The 20,235-nt window shown below is 46.0% G+C and overlaps 1 pseudogene across 1 annotated transcript in view; it reads left to right on the top strand.

The window, feature by feature from the left end:
• Window positions 1–20,235, top strand: part of LOC147709837 (uncharacterized) — a 128,152-nt pseudogene that overhangs the window by 29,253 nt on the left and 78,664 nt on the right. The window lies entirely within an intron of this gene.

Raw genomic sequence — 20,235 nt, 5'->3', positions numbered from 1 at the left:
GGTGAGTGCAGAGTGCAGAGTGGTGAGTGCAGAGTGGTGAGTGCAGAGTGCAGAGTGCAGAGTGCAGAGTGCAGAGTGCAGAGTGGTGAGTGGTGAGTGCAGAGTGGTGAGTGCAGAGTGGTGAGTGCAGAGTGCAGAGTGCAGAGTGCAGAGTGGTGAGTGCAGAGTGGTGAGTGCAGAGTGGTGAGTGGTGAGTGGTGAGTGGTGAGTGCAGAGTGGTGAGTGCAGAGTGGTGAGTGCAGAGTGCAGAGTGCAGAGTGCAGAGTGCAGAGTGCAGAGTGGTGAGTGCAGAGTGGTGAGTGGTGAGTGCAGAGTGGTGAGTGCAGAGTGGTGAGTGCAGAGTGGTGAGTGGTGAGTGCAGAGTGGTGAGTGCAGAGTGGTGAGTGGTGAGTGCAGAGTGGTGAGTGCAGAGTGCAGAGTGGTGAGTGCAGAGTGCAGAGTGGTGAGTGGTGAGTGCAGAGTGGTGAGTGCAGAGTGCAGAGTGGTGAGTGCAGAGTGCAGAGTGGTGAGTGGTGAGTGCAGAGTGGTGAGTGGTGAGTGCAGAGTGGTGAGTGCAGAGTGGTGAGTGCAGAGTGGTGAGTGCAGAGTGGTGAGTGCAGAGTGGTGAGTGCAGAGTGCAGAGTGGTGAGTGCAGAGTGGTGAGTGCAGAGTGGTGAGTGCAGAGTGGTGAGTGCAGAGTGGTGAGTGCAGAGTGGTGAGTGCAGAGTGGTGAGTGCAGAGTGCAGAGTGGTGAGTGCAGAGTGGTGAGTGGTGACTGCAGAGTGGTGAGTGGTGAGTGCAGAGTGGTGAGTGCAGAGTGCAGAGTGGTGAGTGGTGAGTGCAGAGTGGTGAGTGCAGAGTGGTGAGTGCAGAGTGGTGAGTGCAGAGTGGTGAGTGCAGAGTGGTGAGTGCAGAGTGGTGAGTGCAGAGTGGTGAGTGCAGAGTGGTGAGTGCAGAGTGGTGAGTGCAGAGTGGTGAGTGCAGAGTGGTGAGTGCAGAGTGGTGAGTGCAGAGTGCAGAGTGCAGAGTGCAGAGTGGTGAGTGCAGAGTGGTGAGTGCAGAGTGGTGAGTGCAGAGTGGTGAGTGCAGAGTGGTGAGTGCAGAGTGGTGAGTGCAGAGTGGTGAGTGCAGAGTGGTGAGTGGTGAGTGCAGAGTGCAGAGTGGTGAGTGGTGAGTGCAGAGTGGTGAGTGCAGAGTGGTGAGTGCAGAGTGGTGAGTGCAGAGTGGTGAGTGCAGAGTGGTGAGTGCAGAGTGGTGAGTGGTGAGTGCAGAGTGGTGAGTGCAGAGTGGTGAGTGCAGAGTGCAGAGTGGTGAGTGCAGAGTGGTGAGTGCAGAGTGCAGAGTGCAGAGTGGTGAGTGCAGAGTGGTGAGTGCAGAGTGGTGAGTGCAGAGTGGTGAGTGCAGAGTGCAGAGTGCAGAGTGGTGAGTGCAGAGTGGTGAGTGCAGAGTGGTGAGTGCAGAGTGGTGAGTGCAGAGTGGTGAGTGCAGAGTGGTGAGTGCAGAGTGGTGAGTGCAGAGTGCAGAGTGGTGAGTGCAGAGTGGTGAGTGCAGAGTGGTGAGTGCAGAGTGGTGAGTGCAGAGTGGTGAGTGCAGAGTGGTGAGTGCAGAGTGGTGAGTGCAGAGTGGTGAGTGCAGAGTGGTGAGTGCAGAGTGGTGAGTGGTGAGTGGTGAGTGCAGAGTGGTGAGTGCAGAGTGGTGAGTGCAGAGTGGTGAGTGCAGAGTGGTGAGTGCAGAGTGGTGAGTGCAGAGTGGTGAGTGCAGAGTGGTGAGTGCAGAGTGCAGAGTGGTGAGTGCAGAGTGGTGAGTGCAGAGTGGTGAGTGCAGAGTGGTGAGTGCAGAGTGCAGAGTGCAGAGTGGTGAGTGCAGAGTGGTGAGTGCAGAGTGGTGAGTGCAGAGTGGTGAGTGCAGAGTGCAGAGTGGTGAGTGCAGAGTGCAGAGTGGTGAGTGCAGAGTGCAGAGTGGTGAGTGCAGAGTGCAGAGTGGTGAGTGCAGAGTGGTGAGTGCAGAGTGCAGAGTGGTGAGTGCAGAGTGCAGAGTGGTGAGTGCAGAGTGGTGAGTGCAGAGTGGTGAGTGCAGAGTGGTGAGTGCAGAGTGGCGATTGCAGAGTGGCGAGTGGCGATTGCAGAGTGGCGAGTGCAGAGTGGTGTGTGGTGAGTGCAGAGTGGTGAGTGCAGAGTGCAGAGTGGTGAGTGCAGAGTGCAGAGTGCAGAGTGCAGAGTGCAGAGTGCAGAGTGGTGAGTGCAGAGTGGTGAGTGCAGAGTGGTGAGTGCAGAGTGGTGAGTGCAGAGTGGTGAGTGCAGAGTGGTGAGTGCAGAGTGGTGAGTGCAGAGTGGTGAGTGCAGAGTGGCGAGTGTGCAGAGTGGCGAGTGTGCAGAGTGGCGAGTGTGCAGAGTGGCGAGTGTGCAGAGTGGCGAGTGTGCAGAGTGGCGAGTGTGCAGAGTGGCGAGTGTGCAGAGTGGCGAGTGCAGAATGCAGAGTGTGCAGAGTGGCGAGTGTGCAGAGTGGCGAGTGTGCAGAGTGGCGAGTGCAGAATGCAGAGTGTGCAGAGTGGCGAGTGTGCAGAGTGGAGAGTGTGCAGAGTGGCGAGTGTGCAGAGTGGCGAGTGTGCAGAGTGGCGAGTGGCGAGTGCAGAGTGGCGAGTGGCGAGTGCAGAGTGGCGAGTGCAGAGTGGTGAGTGCAGAGTGGTGAGTGCAGAGTGGTGAGTGCAGAGTGGTGAGTGCAGAGTGGCGAGTGTGCAGAGTGGCGAGTGTGCAGAGTGGCGAGTGTGCAGAGTGGCAAGTGTGCAGAGTGGCGAGTGTGCAGAGTGGCGAGTGTGCAGAGTGGCGAGTGCAGAATGCAGAGTGTGCAGAGTGGCGAGTGTGCAGAGTGGAGAGTGTGCAGAGTGGCGAGTGTGCAGAGTGGCGAGTGGCGAGTGCAGAGTGCAGAGTGGCGAGTGCAGAGTGGCGAGTGCAGAGTGGCGAGTGGCGAGTGCAGAATGCAGAGTGTGCAGAGTGGCGAGTGTGCAGAGTGGCGAGTGTGCAGAGTGGCGAGTGTGCAGAGTGGCGAGTGTGCAGAGTGGCGAGTGTGCAGAGTGGCGAGTGTGCAGAGTGGCGAGTGTGCAGAGTGGTGAGTGTGCAGAGCAGTGAGTGCAGAGTGGTGAGTGTGCAGAGTGAGTGTGCAGAGCAGTGAGTGCAGAGCAAGTGTGCAGAGCATTGTGTGCTGTTGAGTGCAGAGTGCTGTGTATTGGCAATGTTAATGACAATGACCATTTATTTTTGATTTAAAGAAAAAAAAAGAAATGTCATGAGCAATGCCAATAGCTCTACCTTTAATGATGCCGAGACCATTGCATTGCAAATGCTTGTTTGTTTCCAGCAATAGTTCCTTATAGATTCTGAGACTGTGCTTATACATTTCTCTATCCTTGCTATTATACCCTTTCCTTTCCTACCCGTTCTAATCTTTACAGGCTGTCTCGGGGTTTTAAAATCATCTGAGTACCAGGGGGCTGACGCTTGGGCCCGTGTAGGGGTCCAATGTTTAACCGGAACTAATTTATTGCATGCTGTGTCTATCCAATCTGTATAGGCCGACGTAGCGTCGTCCACCCCAGAGGGGAGAGGGCGCCAGGTTCTCTTCAAACAATCTGCATTTTTCCAGGCTCTTTTTGCAATCTTCCTTCTGGGTTCAGGCCTTGGTTGAAGGCCTTTTCACTCTTTCAGTTCAAATAAAATGGCATTGTGATCGGACCATGCCAATGGGAGTACCACAGTGCAGGTCAGAATTGGATTATTAGAAACTGTCAGCATATCACAGGACAGTATTTTATATGGATAGCTCAGTGAGTTAATGCGCCTCCTGCAGAGAGTCTGCCACTATATTACAGGACTGTATTTTATATGGATAGCTTGGTGGGTTAATGTGCCTCCTGCAGAGAGTCTGCCAGCATATTACAGGACTTTATTTTATATGGATAGCTCAGTGGGTTAATGCGCCTCCTGCAGAGAGTCTGCTGCATATTGCAGGGCTGTATTTTATACTGATAGCTCAGTGGGTTAATGAGCCTCCTACAGAGAGTCTGTCAGCATATTACAGGACTGTATTTTATATGTATAGCTCAGTGAGTTAATGCGCCTCCTGTAAAGAGTCTGCCAGCATATTACAGGACTGTATTTTATACGGATAGCTCAGTGGGTTAATGCGCCTCCTGCAAAGAGTCTGTCAGCATATTACTGGACTGTATTTTATATGGATAGCTCAGTGGGTTAATGTGCCTCCTGCAGAGAGTCTGCCAGCATATTACAGGACTGTATTTTATATGGATAGCCCAGTGGGTTAATGTGCCTCCTGCAGAGAGCCTGTCAGCATATTACCAGCCCTGCCCAGTACCACGCATCACGTGTTAGACTAACGCATTTTAATGCTGGTGTCCGCATCACTGCTTTAAAATGCATTTGGCACACATACATAGCTCCCAGATACAGTAAAGAGTTCATGCAATGTGTAAAAAACAGCATTGTGCACCGCAGATAATCCCTGCACTGCGCTCCGCAGTGCCTGCGAGACATCAATCCTGCCTTCGCTGGCCCTGGAGGACTCGTTATAGTTACCAGCCATGGATATATGGTTTCTTTTCCTGCTGCTCCCCCGGTCAGGTGCCCCTCCCCTCAGCCTCCCTGAAACAGACATGGGCATGGGCGGGGCTGCTAAATGAGGAAAGTTACTGAATGAGGCGGTGTTTCCTCTGGTCTTAGGCGGGGCTGCTAAATGAGGAAAGTCACTGGATGAGGCGGTGTTTCCTCTGGTCTTGCATGGGGCTGCTAAAGGAGGAAAGTCACTGAATGAGGCGGTGTGTCCTCTGGTCTTGGGTGGGGCTGCTAAATGAGGAAAGTCACTGAAGGAGGCGGTGTTTCCTCTGGTCTTTGGTGGGGCTCCTAAGTGAGGAAAGTCACTGAATGAGGCGGTGTTTCCTCTGGTCTTGGGTGGGGCTGCTAAATGAGGAAAGTCACTGAATGAGGGAGTGTTTCCTCCTGTCTTGGGCGAGTCTGCTAAATGAGGAAAGTTACTGAATGAGGCAGTGTTTCCTCTGGTCTTGGACGGGGCTGCTAAATGAGTTAAGTCACTGAATGAAGCGATGTTTCCTTTTGTCTTGGGCGGGGCTGTTAAATGAGGAAAGTTACTGAATGAGGCGGTGTTTCCTCTGGTCTTGGGTGGGCTCCTAAATGAGGAAAGTCACTGAATGAGGCGGTGTTTCCTCTGGTCTTGGGTGGGCTCCTAAATGAGGAAAGTCACTGAATGTTTCCTCTGGTCTTGGGCGGGCTCCTAAATGAGGAAAGTCACTGAATGAGGCGGTGTTCCCTTTGGTCTTGGGTGGGCTCCTAAATGAGGAAAGTCACTGAATGAGGCGGTGTTTCCTCTGGTCTTGGGTGGGCTCCTAAATGAGGAAAGTCACTGAAGGAGGCGGTGTTTCCTCTGGTCTTGGGTGGGGCTGCTAAATGAGGAAAGTCACTGAATGAGGCAGCGTTCCTCTGGTCTTGGGCGGGGCTGTTAAATGAGGAAAGTCACTGAATGAGGCAGCGTTCCTCTGGTCTTGGGCGGGGCTGCTAAATGAGGAAAGTAACTGAATGAGGCGGTGTTTCCTCTGGTCCTGGGTGGGGCTGTTAAATGAGGAAAGTTCCTTAAGGAGGCGGTGTTTCCTCTGGTCTTGGGTGGGCTCCTAAATGAGGAAAGTCACTGAATGAGGTAGTGTTTCCTCCTGTCTTGGGCGAGTCTGCTAAATGAGGAAAGTTACTGAATGAGGCAGTGTTTCCTCTGGTCTTGGGCGGGGCTGCTAAATGAGGAAAGTAACTGAATGAGGCGGTGTTTCCTCTGGTCCTGGGTGGGCTCCTAAATGAGGAAAGTAACTGAATGAGGCGGTGTTTCCTCTGGTCCTGGGTGGGGCTGTTAAATGAGGAAAGGCACTGAATGAGGCGGTGTATCCTCTTGTCTCGTCTTTAGCTGGAGCAGAAAGCCATTGAGTTCGAAAAAAGGAATGAGATGTTAAGTGTGCTTTCTGTACACACTTAAAATATTCAAATATAGTTTGTGGCGCTGCGGCCTTCCAGCGTACGACCCTCCAGGAGGAGAACTGACTGACTCTGAGCCCACTCAAAAAAACATAGAAGTGCTGCAGTCCATTGCTGCACTCCACTGCTGCACTCCATTGCAGCACTCCACTGCTGCACTCCATTGCAGCACTCCACTGCTGCAGTCCATTGCTGCACTCCATTGCCGAGGTCCATTGCTGCACTCCACTGCTGCACTCCATTGCTGCAGTCCATTGCTGCACTCCATTACTGCAATCCATTACTGCAGTCCATGCTGCAATCGTTCATTGCTGCCCTCCATTGCTGCCCTCCATTGCTGCACCCCATTGCTGCACTCCACTGCTGCACTCCATTGCTGCACTCCATTGCTGCACTCCACTGCTGCACTCCACTGCTGCAGTCCATTGCTGCACCCCATTGCTGCACCCCATTGCTGCGGTCTATTGCTGCACTCCATTGCTGCACTCCATTGCTGCAGTCCATTGCTGCACTCCATTGCTGCACTCCATTGCTGCACTCCATTGCTGCACTCCATTGCTGCACCCCATTGCTGCACCCCATTGCTGCGGTCCATTGCTGCGGTCCATTGCTGCACTCCATTGCTGCCCTCCATTGCTGCCCTCCATTGCTCCACTCCATTGCTGCAATCCACTGCTGCACTCCACTGCTGCACTCCATTGCTGCACTCCATTGCTGGGGTCCATTGCTGCACTCCATTACTGCAGTCCATTGCTGCAGGTGTCCATTGCTGCAAACATACATTGCTACACTCCATTGGTTTACTTCATTTGTGCAGTCGTCCTTGCAGTCCATTGGTGCAGTCGTCCATTGCTGCAGTCGTTCATTGCTGCCCTCCATTGCAGCACTCCACTGCTGCACTCCATTGCAGCACTCCACTGCTGCACTCCACTGCTGCGCTCCATTGCTGCGATCCATTGCTGCACTCCATTGCTGCGCTCCATTGCTGCGCTCCATTGCTGCACTCCATTGCTGCGCTCCATTGCTGCGGTCCATTGCTGCGGTCCATTGCTGCGGTCCATTGCTGCGGTCCATTGCTGCAGTCCATTGCTGCACTCCATTGCTGCACTCCATTGCTGCACTCCATTGCTGGGGTCCATTGCTGCAATCATACATTGCTACACTCCATTGGTTTACTTCATTGGTGCAGTCGTCCATTGCTGCAGTTGTCCATTGCTGCACTCCATTGCTGCAGTCCTTTTCTACAGTTGTCCATTGCTGCAGTCCGCTGCTGCAGTCCGCTGCTGCACTCCACTGCTGCACTCCACTGCTGCACTCCATTGCTGCTGCACTCCATTGCTGCTGCACTCCATTGCTGCAGCCCAAATCAAATCAAATCAAAAATAGCTTTATTCGATTTCATTTCTAGAAAATCACAAAAGCACAGATAAAATTACATTTTATTTTTAAAAGAAGTTACAAATCTATGATTATTAAGAGCTATAAAATTCATAAGGAACAAGGCACAGGCATTGTGGATTTAAGATTATATGAAAAAAGGGAAGAAATACGGTACAAATGGAATAGAATTCATTTTATACAATGCAATGCTAGACTACTATATTTGTAAGCAATTAAATCAATTTACTGATAATCTTTAAGCAGTTAAATCAATTCATAAATAGTCTGTGTCTAATTGTACTTTTTTGGAACATTGAGACTGGATACATAGTCAATTCATCTTTTAGCATTTGCATTCTCACAAGAGCCGGTCTACATTGTCTCATACCCCACTTTCTCAACAAAAGTACTAAATATTTTCTCCTAGGCAAAGTCTAAAATTTGCAGAACAAAATGCAATGCAACATCCATTGTGTAGATATGCAATCACAAGGGCACAAGATCAAGTTTCCAGACCAAGAATTAACATCTGGAAAAGTGAGTAGTCTAAAAAAACGTCCTCCTCTGAATCTAGTCAACAGCATGCAGGAGTAACTCCTATGGACTAAAGTCAAGTATTGCTGGATACCCTGACCCTCTAGGATCAGCTGATTCTCCAGGACAGAGATCTTGCTGCCCTCTAGTAGCCAGCATTTGTTCTCCAAAAAAAGGAGACAGGTTTCTTTCAGCTTTTTTTTTGATATTGTCGCTAAAGAGGTCGGAGAGTCAAAGTATTCGGAGTGGCCAATATCTCTCAGGAAGCTCTTTATGTACATTAGCCAATTAATTTTAAGAGCCCCCTGAAGTTTCAGGCAATCCGTGATTATATCCTTATTAAGCCCAGACTCCTCGGAGGTCCATACCTTGTGCCACAGTAGAATAGGGCTAACCTTAATAAGGTCCGAGATGTACACTAGACCTAATTCTCTGTGGCACACATAGGTGGAAATGGACCTTGGGACTGCTAATAGGTACCGGAGGAAAGCCTTCTCACAAAGTTGGATTTCGTGAGTATCCGCTATCCCCCAGATTCCCACACCATATGTTACGGTGGAAACACATTTTGATTTATAGATTTCCACCAGGACTTGTACAGGTCGAACCCCCAGTTTATTAGCGAAATTTCTCACCGCTCCAATGGGGCGCGAGAAAGCCAATTTCCTATTGGAAGCAGCTGATGACCAGGTCCCCTTCTTATTAAAATGTATGCCCAGATAGGAAAATGTGTTGGTAGTCTCTATCTTAATATTTGATAGGAAGGTATTACACACAGGGTTCCTCTTAGTAGTCAACACATACTAAAAGTCTTAGTGGTGTTAATTTTTAGACCTTTAACGTTCATCTAATTTGAGAAGCTGGTGAGCAATCTCTGTAGGCCGACTTGAGTCCTAGCCATAATTACCGCGTCATCTGCGTATAAAAAAATTGGGGGCTGCGAGTTCTCCTATTTGAGGGTAATCCTGTCTCTCTTGGTTTAGATGGGATGCCATACTATTTATATATAAATTAAATAAAAAAGGTGCTAGTATGCATCCCGGCCTAACTCCTTTATTTATTGGAAATTTTGCAGTGCACTCGCCGTTATTTCCATAGCGAACCATCACACCTGCCCCCTATATAATTCTTTAATAAAAATCAACAGATTTGCATCCATACCTAGTTGCAATAGTGTTCACCACAAAATTTCGTGATCCAAGTAATCGAAAACAGAGCTCAGATCAACAAATGTTACGTATAATTTATCCCTTTTTGCCACCGCATATTTACCTACTATCATTGCTAAATTTAAACCTTGTTCTACAGTTCCTAAACCTGGTCTGAAGCCGTATTGGAATTTTGAGAGAATATCAGCTTCATCCGCCCAAATCTGTAGTCTGTTTAGTATTATCCTCCCCGCCACCTTCATCATCAAGTCCAGCAATGAAATTGGTCTATAACATTTTGGGTCGTTACGGTCTCCTTTCTTAAAAATTGGGACCACGACAGCCTCTTGCCATGATGGAAGGAAACCAACTTCATTGCAATTATTTAAAACATTGGTCAGGAGAGGTGCCCACAGCTTAATATTAGATTTATAAGTGTCTACCGGAACCCCGTCCGGACCTGGGGCTTTTCCTGCGGCGCTCTCTGCTATAGCAATTTCCACTTCAGATAAGGTAAAGGTAATGGCAATTGGAAAATGACCACAAGTGTTCATTTCCTCTAGTCCAGTTATTTCAGTGTGCACTCTCCCTATTGTATCATCTGTTTTATACAGTTCTGTAAAATAGTTAAAACCAAGTTTCCTCGTTTATTGCCACCTCTATAGAATCATTTTTTGTATCTACGAAAAAAGGGGCGTTTACCGCCTTTCAAAATCCTATATTGTCTTTCATCAGACAAGCTTGATGTAAGGCCTGCCACGCGCCCTGCTTTAATTCCCTTTTTCTATTTTTTATTGCACTATAATAAGCTGCTCTGGCGTTCCTAATCTCAATAACGTTTCTGGGTTCGGTTTTGAGTTTTGAGTGCCGGCTTTAAGTATGCATGCGCTTTACTGCCCTCTTGGTCGAACCACCCTTGCACCTTAGGTTTATTTCGCCTCGCAGTTCCTGTGGGAGAGCTGCAAATTTCCTCAGAGATGTTGCAAAAGGCCGAGATCACTGAGGCGCTATCATCGTTATCTGTGAGACATGTTATATATTTATTATACTTATTCCTAATTAGATTCTCAAGGAAGGCAGTAGGCTCTATTTTTGTCTATTTTATACTGTAGCCATTCTTTTTTCGCTAGACTTAATCTATGGCTATATAAGTTGTCAAATAAGTCAGTGTTTTTTCTATTAGGTACTACGAGGAAGAGGGAAAAAGTATTTGGGAAGTGATCGCTTAGCGCCAAATCACCCGTTTTAAAAGCGGAAACATGCCGGGAGTGACTATTGGAAATCAATACAAAGTCTATCACTGAGTAATGTCCCCTTCCATTAAAGGTGGGCACAAAAGGAACCTGAGGGGTGCATAATTCATTTGTAAAACCCAGATCCAGATCAAATAATAAATTATTAAAACAATTTCCGATAAGCGTATGTGAAAAGGGAGTACAAGGGTCACCATTAACATCATTTAAAGGACAAGCACCGAGTCACTGTTAGAGCATACAAAACAATTAAAATCCCCCATCCATATAACACATCTTCCCAATGAGCAATTATCATCGGGGTTTGTCAGACTTTGTGAGATCATTTCAGAGACCTTATTTATCTCTCCCTTCGGGATATTATTATAAAAATTAATCACAATAATGACTTGATTTCCTCCTACATTTAATTCTGGTTGCTGATAATAATCAGAGTCAATTTTAACTTTTACAACTGGGATATTCAGTGTATTGGTAACATAGGTACAAAGTCCCCCTTTGTTTCTACCTCTTATTGACGGGCGGGCAGGGGTATGGAAGGTACCAAAGCCATTTATGTGTAATTCTTCCCGTTCCCAGCATTCTTACAGGCAAATAATAGTAAAATCTTGTATAAAAGGTAAGAACCCTGGGTCCTTAAACTTGTTAGATAGCCCAGCAACATTCCAGGATAAGAAGGTAATGGTATCACGCTTTTCTATATTCTTATTTATGACATGGATCCTGTCGATTTCCTCTAGGTTTTGACGAGCCGGGATACATGAACTGTGCTGTAAATTCAGTTTGTTACCTGCCCTAGCTTTTTCTCTTTCCCTTCCCCAAGGAGATACCGACAACTGACAAGGAGTACCTATATTATTAGTAAGGGCAAAGGAGTCATTCTTCGTATGCATTTTATCGTTTACAGTGTCTGCATTTTTCCCACACATACTAGCACTTATAGGGCTATGTTCACTATGGTGACTCTCGTTATCTCTTGCCTTATCTATGTTAGAAATCTTAGATGTAGTTGTCAGTGGGATAAGTCGATCACCCATTTCAAGCGCGTTACATCTATTACTCGTTGGGAAACTATATTCCATCCCAGGTCCCTCCTAATCATGCGCTTTGAACGGGCCACTTGCCCTGAGATTCACTTCCCAAGGGCTTATCCCATGATTATAATTTTGATTTTTTTTTGGCAGTTCAGGGGTATAAAAATAAGTTAAGTTTAGGGGCTGTATTTTAGTATTAGTAAAGGTATACCATTCAGCGCAAATGTGCTCTACCACTTGCCTGTCCTGGAAGTTTACAATAATACAATCTCCCTGGATGTTTTTTCTAGATGTACCCACCCAATGTACTCTGCGTACAAATAAGATTTTACTTTGAGCATAATGGGGTAAGGGTCTGTGTACATTGAGCCAATGTGTAGTTTTATTTCTTAGCGCTAGGAATGATTCATGACTCTCTTTTCCTAGCTCTGGGACCCCTGTTAGAACTACGAGGTATGGGACATATTCCGGGGGTAAATCAACGTTGGGAAGCAATGAACCTTGTGCTACCTTTTCAATTAGTCCATTTCCAATACCCCCTTTCCCTTTGTTCGAGCCACCCATCCCTGCTGCATTTTGATCTCCTGTTCTATCTAGTAAACCTTTTTCCCCCTGTGCACTAAGTGTGTTGTTTCTATACAGTCCACTTTCCACGTTGCTCCTGGGGGTCCCCTCTGTCAAGTCCACATCACAAGGCTTAGTTGTGGGCATTGACGTGGGCATCTGCACACTATTTAAAGCAATGGAGGGAAGAGAGTTGGAAAGTGTTGTGAGTTTATCTTTTTTATAAAGTTCCAAATTTGATAAAGTCTGTTGTTCGATTTTCTTCAACCGCTCTTCAATTACTTTTAATCTGTCTGTAATGGGTCGAATAGAAGAAGCAACAATACCACTAATTTTAAACCAGAATCCTTTGTCAAAAGTCAGTGGGCCTACAAGTATAACATTCGGGTCGATGTTATTCTCACTATATGAATCAGGATCCTTGTTAGATTGATCAGCCAGTATGGGTGATGGGCAGTTTTCAATGGGGCTTTTAGCTTGCTTGCCCTTTTTACCCTTTTTTGAGCCCCTTGCCCTCTTCTGTTTAGGTATTGCTCCTGTCGTGGTACACATTGGAGGAACAACACCCCCTTTTTCAGCTAATGTTTGTGCACGCGTTGAGAACCCTTCTGGCAAGATTGTAACTGGATCTTTTACATGTGACATCAGTGTTTTAATGATTTCATTAGCCTTGATACTAGTAAGATCATCAGTTATGTCGCTAATGAAGTTCATAAGAGAAACACGAAAGTGCCTGACCACCACTGTTTTTATGCATTTAATGACCAAAAGTACTCCTTATTAAATGGCATTTAATAAGGAGTACTTATTTACTGTGATTTATTGACTAAACTCCTTCCATTTTGAATTGATTGCAGTGTTATTTTTCAAGGCACATGGTTATATGATGTACTGTCTTGTTTAGTAGTCTTGTGTTTTATGTAGGATGTTGGCATTCATTTGATTGAAAGTTTTTTTGTAATGTCATTATTTGTTTGTAAATGTCATTGTATATTAGTGTAAATATGTGGATCTTCAAAAAAAAACAAGATAGAAGGTTTTTGACTTGCGCACAATTGTCAGAAGTGTATGGATAATTATCAAGGCTGCTACAAGGGATAATAGTGACGTCTATCCAGCGTCATAAATAATGTAGTAAACTACATATAAAACATTTATACACAATATATCCCGAGCATTTGCAATTTGTGTACAAAATAGCAATAGAATAAAGTGACGTATTCCAAACTCAGTGTCAATCTTCTTCTTTAATGTTCTTATCAGATCATAAACATCTCTTCAGATCACTAGCCAACACGTGTTTCGTCTATAGCAGTCTATGCAATTAGACTTCATCAGGGCAGTCTGTCTGATAAAGATATGATGATACCACTGGCTTGTTCATTTTTTTTTTTTTTTTTTAAATATTTTTATTGTCGCAGGAAACGATAAAAAGCAAAACATAATACATAGATACAGTTTCAATTGTCTTTAGAAAGCATAAATTTACATTAATTATAATTAAAGGTTTAGGATATTGGGATACAGAATAAGAAAGAAAGTAGAGCAAGAAAATTATACAACCTCTGGACGGCCCTAGTAATAAAAGAGCTAGTTCACGGCAACAAATAGTGATGATTTGATTATTGCTCGCATATATCTTCATACATCTTCACTAACCCCCAATTTTTTATACCTCAAAAAATTGTTTCCAGATCTTTTCCTTTCTAGCTAGAGTTTTTGGTCCTCTATATTTAGCGAGTGTAAGTTCCATGGTTCTGATTTCTATAACCAATGTTAGCCACTCAGCAACAGTTGGAGTGTTCTTAGATATCCAAGCTCTTGCTATAGTTAATCTTGCACAGGCTAACAAGATTGGTATGAGATCTTGGTTGGGACAGTGAGTCTCATAGATATCAAGTAAAACCAGTTGGGGGGATAAATCCGGTAACTTAATCTGACTATCTTGAAGGTGTTTTATAATTCCCATCCAGTAGCTAGAGTACGCCGGGCAAGAATAGAGCATGTGTTCTATATCGGCAGCATAAGTGTTACACTTCACACATTTTGTTTTGTCTGATGTTTGGTTCCCTTGAGCCCAGGCAGATATTCTCTCTGGAGTGTAATATAATTCTGTTATAGTCCTATATGATTGCAGTCTTAAGTTGGAGGAGTGCACAACATCACTTATATGGGTTAAAGCTTTACTAATCTGATCTAAGTTTATGTCCCGATTTAGCCGGCGAGACCATTTAGTAGCAATTTTAGTAGTATTTCCGAATTTATCCTTGGTTAAAAGTTGATATCCCAGCTTTATAAGTGATTTAGTTTTATCGGAATATATACACTCTATAATTTCAGACTGAGTAATTGTTGTTATTTTCATTTTATTGATAAAAAAGTCTCTCAGCTGGCGATATCGATAATGCATATCGTTTGTTACGCCATTTAATATTTTCATGGTTTAAAAATCTAACATACCATTATTTCCAAATATGTCGCCTAGTGTGTTGAGACCACAATTAATCCAACGATACCCAGTCCCATCCGAGAAAGTACCCGGAAGACCCGGGTTGTCCCATAGCCTGAGTTCCGTATTATAAAATGAAGTCTGACTGACGTGCATAATTTTCTTCCAAATATTTATAGCATGTTTAGCAGTCTTAAATTTCACCCGTTTATAGTAATTTGGGTCATGTGTGCGGAGCAAAAATTGGTTGGAGTTGGTACCTAGCAAGTATTGATAAAAGAATAAGCAAGACTCTTTCTTTAATAAACTCCGAATTCGAAAAAAAAAGTTGCCAAAAAATATAAATTAAAGTCCGGAAAAACAAGTCCCCCTTTTGAAATTGGTAGTGTCAAAAATTTTATAGCCCTGCGTGCCTTTTTGTATCCCCAAATAAAGCTGCTACAAACGGAGTCTAGTTTTTAAAAAAAAAATTGGTTCGGTTGTAATGGTATGGCTCTAAACAGATAGAGTAGCTTGGGGAGTATTTTCATTTTGATCAAATTTAGTCGGCCTAATAAACTAAGAGGAATTTTGTGCCATTTTTTAAGAGTTGTGGAGGTTTCTTTTAGAAAAGTATCATAGTTTGTTTCCAATATTTTCCCTACTTTAGCCATTAACTTGATACCTAAATAAGTAGCTTCTCTGCAAGTGTCATAGATATGTATATCAGGAGTATAGTTAGCTATAATTTGAGTTTTACTCACGTTCAATTTGTAACCTGAGATTAAGCCATATTTTTGTGCTTCGTTAATAATTTCTGGCATAGCTCTATTAAAATCACTCGTATAGATAGCTATGTCATCAGCATAAGCCGTTAATTTCAAAACAGTACCTCCATGACTCACTGGAATAATGTTTACTTGGTCATTTAATGCATTTAAAAAAGGTTCTAAAGATAGGGCAAAAAGTAAAGGGGAAAGGGGGCAGCCCTGTCTCGTGCCTCTTAGTATTTTAAAATTCGCTGATTCTTTATCTCCATAACTAATCAATGCTAAGGGTTCGTCATAAAGGGACATAACCCAATCCAGGTAAGACACGGAAAGCCCCAATTTCTTTAATACTTCCCACAGATAATCCCACCCCACTCGGTCAAAAGCCTTTTCTGCGTCTAACAAAATCATACCGAGTGGGGTGTGTGTACCTTCAGCAACATCAAAGGCAATTATTGAAGTGTTAACGTGTGTAGTAGTATCCCTTCCCATAACAAAACCGTGCTGTTGTAAATTAACAATAGAAGGCATACTAGGGGCAAGCCGATTTGCCAGTATCTTAGAAAAGATTTTAACATCAGTGTTGAGTAAGGAAATCGGTCGATAAGACCCACATTCTTTTTCTGGTTTCCCTTTTTTCAAAAAAAATATTATTTTCGCTATTTTCCATGAAGGAGGTGCTTTTTTGGAGAAGCTCATTGAGTTTATCACTTTCTCTAATCGAGGTAGTAATTCTTGTGCGCAAAGTTTGTACAGTTCACCTGGTAAACTATCTTCTCCAACCGCTTTCCCTGATGGTAGACTATCTATGGCCCGTTTTATTTCATCTAATGTTATTACAGAATTGAGTTGTTGAATTGTTTCAGTACTGAGTATTTGAGATGCGGTTAAGTGTTTTTCTAAATATTGTGTTATTGCTGATTTTGCAGGTAATGTCTCTGGAGTGTACAATTGTTGGTAAAATTTAACAAACTGATTTAATATTTGATCCGTTCTGTCATATGTATTTAAGTCATTCCCTACTATTTCTTTGATTTTTGTTTTAGCTTTCCTATCCGCGGTTTTAAAGGCCAGTAATTTCCCAATGCGATCGCCACCTTCATATTTAAAACCGCGGATAGGAAAGCTAAAACCACTGGCTTGTTCATTACAGCGACATTGTCAATAAGTTTAAAATCGTAAGAAATCAATCCAGTCAAACGAAGTAATAGTACACTGGTGGATTTTTATGAACACATCCCACGTCAGGGCTGGTCCAAATTCCACATCCGTAAGTTTTAAATGTCTGGAATCACGAGTGTTGCACGAATGCGGCGTCTAGCTAGACGGATGTGGAAGAAGATTGACACTGAGTTGGGAATACGTCACTTTATTCTATTGCTATTTTGTACACGAATTGCAAATGCTCGGGATATATTGTGTATAAATAAATATGTGGATGTACAGGTGTCTTATTTGCTGAAAAAATGTTTTCATAAAAATTTAAAAATAGACTAAATAATTGGTATAAATAAAAATACCTGGTCAAATTAGACAATTAGTGCTTTTGACCTGTTCAATTTTGTGTAAAAATAGTGGTGGTCAGGCACTTTCGTGTTTCTCTTATCTAAATAAGTTCCAGCCTTACCACTTGTCCACATGGGGCTAACTCCTTTACTTTTTCAAGCTAATTAAGTTCATAGCAACTGAGTCATTAGTTGTGTTGATATCAACACATCCCTCTGGACTGTTGTGCGAGGCGATGTTACCCAGTGAGGACCGTTTGTTAAATAATGAATCCAGGGAAAGACGACGTTCAGTTAGATCAATTTTGCGAGCTAGAACTGAAGTAGCTCTGATGATAAAGTTATCTAGGGTTCCAGCCCCCACGCTTAGCAATATTCCCTCTTGCAGGTTAGGCAGCCATGATGAGATAAATTGAGCACAGAAAAGAAGATGCGAATTTAAATTGGTGCACTTACTGATTGTATGTGTCTGTCCCAGATGTTAGGGAAGTGGCCCAGCCCAGCCCCTCAGTTCTCGAACGGGCTCAAATGGGCCCGCCCTTGCCCGGGCTGAGCCCAGCGCGACCCACGCGCAATCCCGCAACGCGGGGGCTGAGCGATATTTGAAGCGCCTCCAGGCGCGCAGATGACGGTGGCGGCTTTGCCGCAAGGGAGCCTGGGGGATGGAGTCCTCCTCTTGGCGACTTCAAGAGTGGAGGGCTGCGGCGGCGGGAGGACAGACTAGATAAGGGCTCCAGTGAGTTTATTGCTGCAGTTGCCCATTGCTTTATTCCATTGCTGCAGCCGTCCATTGCTTCACTCCATTGCCGCAGTCATCCATTGCCGCGGTCCATTGCCGCGGTCCATTGCCGCGGTCCATTGCCGCGGTCCATTGCCGCAGTCCGTTGCTGCACTCCATTGCTGCTGTCCATTGCTTTGCTGCACTCCATTTCTGCGGTCCATTGCTTCAGTCTATTGCAGCAGTCCATTGCTGCACGATATAGCTGCAGTCATCCATTGCTGCAAACGTCCATTGCTGCACTCTTTTGCTGCACTCTATTGCTGCAGTCATCCATTGCTGCACTCCATTGTTGCGGTCCTTTGCCGCGGTCCATTGCTGCAGTCCATTGCTGCAGTCCATTGCTGCGATGCATTGCTGCACTCCATTTCTGCGGTCCATTGCTGCAGTCTATTGCAGCAGTCCATTGCTGCACTATATTGCTGCAGTCATCCATTGCTGCAATCGTCCATTGCTGCACTCTATTGCTGCACTCTATTGCTGCACTCTATTGCTGCAGTCATCCATTGCTGCAATCGTCCATTGCTGCACTCTATTGCTGCACTCTATTGCTGCAGTCATCCATTGCTGCACTCCATTGTTGCGGTCCTTTACCGCGATCCACTGCTGCACTTTATTGCTGCAGTCCATTGCCACTCCATTGCTGCAGTCCATTGCTGCAGTCTTCCATTGCTGCACTCTATTGCTGCAGTTGTCTGGTGCTGCAGTCGTTCAGTGCTGCACTCCATTGCTGCACTCCACTGCTGCACTCCACTGCTGCACTCCATTGCTGCAGTCCATTGCTGCAGTCCATTGCTGCACTGCATTGCTGCAGTCAATTGCTGCAGTCGTCCATTGCTGCAGTCGTCCATTGCTGCAGTCGTCCATTGCTGCAGTCGTTCATTGCTGCAATCGTCCATTGCTACACTCCATTGGTGTACTCCATTGCTGCAGTCGTCCTTGCAGTCCATTGGTGCAGTCGTCCATTGGTGCAGTCGTCCATTGGTGCAGTTGTTCATTGCTGCGGTCAATTGCTGCACTCCATTGCTGCAGTCGTCCATTGCTGCAGTCCATTTTGGCAGTTGTCCATTGCTGCAGTCCGCTGCTGCACTCCACTGCTGCACTCTGCTGCTGCAGTCCATTGCTGCAGTTCATTGCTGCGGTCCATTGCTGCAGTCGTCCATTGCTGCAGTTCATTGCTGCGGTCCATTGCTGCAGTCGTCCATTGCTTCACTCCATTGCTGCAGTTGTCCATTGCTTCACTCCATTGCTGCACTCTATTGCTGCACTCTATTGCTGCACTCTATTGCTGCAGTCGTCCATTGCTGCAGTCATCCATTGCTGCGGTCCATTGCTGCGGTCCATTGCTGCGGTCCATTGCTGCGGTCCATTGCTGCAGTCCATTGCTGCAGCCCATTGCTCCACTCCATTGCTGCACTCTATTGCTGCAGTCGTTCATTGCTGCACTCCATTGCTGCACTCCATTGCTGCACTCCATTGCTGCACTCCATTGCTGCACTCCATTGCTGCACTCCATTGCAGCACTCCATTGCTGCACTCCATTGCTGCACTCCATTACTGCAGTCCATTGCTGCAGTCGTCCATTGCTGGAATCATCCATTGCTACTCTCCATTGGTGTACTCCATTGGTGCAGTCGTCCTTGCAGTCCATTGCTGCAGTCGTCCATTGCTGCAGTTGTCGTTTGCTGCGGTCCATTGCTGCACTCCATTACTGCAGTCCATTGCTGCAGTCGTCCATTGCTGGAATCATCTATTGCTACACTCCATTGGTGTACTCCATTGGGGCAGGCGTCCTTGCTGTCCATTGCTGCAGTCTTCCATTGCTGCAGTCCATTTCTACAGTTGTCCATTGCTGCAGTCCGCTGCTGCAGTCCATTGCTGCAGTCCATTGCTGCAGTCCATTGCTGCACTCCATTGCTGTTGCACTCCATTGCTGTTGCACTCCATTGCTGCAGTCCATTGCTGCGGTCCATTGCTGCGGTCCATTGCTCCGGTCTATTGCTGCTGCACTCCATTGCTGCACTACTCCATTGCTGCACTACTCCATTGCTGCACTCCATTGCTACACTCCATTGCTACACTCCATTGCTACACTCCATTGATGCACTCCAATGATACACTCCTTTGCTGCAGTCCATTGCTGTATTCTATTGCTGCATTCGTCCATTGCTTCACTCCATTGCTGCAGCCGTCCATTGCTGCAGTCGTCCATTGCTTCACTCCATTGCTGCAGTCTATTGCTGCAGTCATCCATTGCTGCACTCCATTGCCACGGTCCATTGCCGCAGTCCATTGCCGAGGTCCATTGCTGCACTCTATTGCTGCAGCCCATTGCTGCACTCTATTGCTGCAGCCCATTGCTGCAGTCCATTGCTGTACTCCATTGCTGCAGCCCATTGCTGCCCTCCATTGCTGCAGTCCATTGCTGCAGTCCATTGCTGCGATCCATTGCAGCAGTCCATTACTGCAGTTTATTGTGGTAGTCCATTGCTGCAGTCATCCATTGCTGCAGTCATCCATTGCTGCAATCATCCATTACTGCACTCTATTGCTGCAGTCATCCATTGCTGCAGTTGTCCATTGCTACAGTCATACATTGCTGCACTCCATTGTTGCGGTCCTTTGCTATGGTCCATTGCTGCAGTCCATTTCTGCAGTCCATTGCTGCAGTCCATTGCTGCAGCCCATTGCTCTACGCCTTTGCTGCACTCCATTGCTGCAGTCCATTGCGGCAGTCGCCCATTGCTGCACTCTATTGCTGCAGTCGTCCAGTGCTGCAGTCGCTCATTGCTGCACTCCATTGCTGCACTCCACTGCT

The sequence above is a fragment of the Lissotriton vulgaris genome, chromosome 6, assembly GCF_964263255.1.
Source record: "Lissotriton vulgaris chromosome 6, aLisVul1.2, whole genome shotgun sequence".
In the NCBI taxonomy this organism is placed as follows: domain Eukaryota; kingdom Metazoa; phylum Chordata; class Amphibia; order Caudata; family Salamandridae; genus Lissotriton; species Lissotriton vulgaris.
Note: the sequence above shows the minus strand (reverse complement) of the source record. Positions and strands in the feature narration are given on the sequence as shown.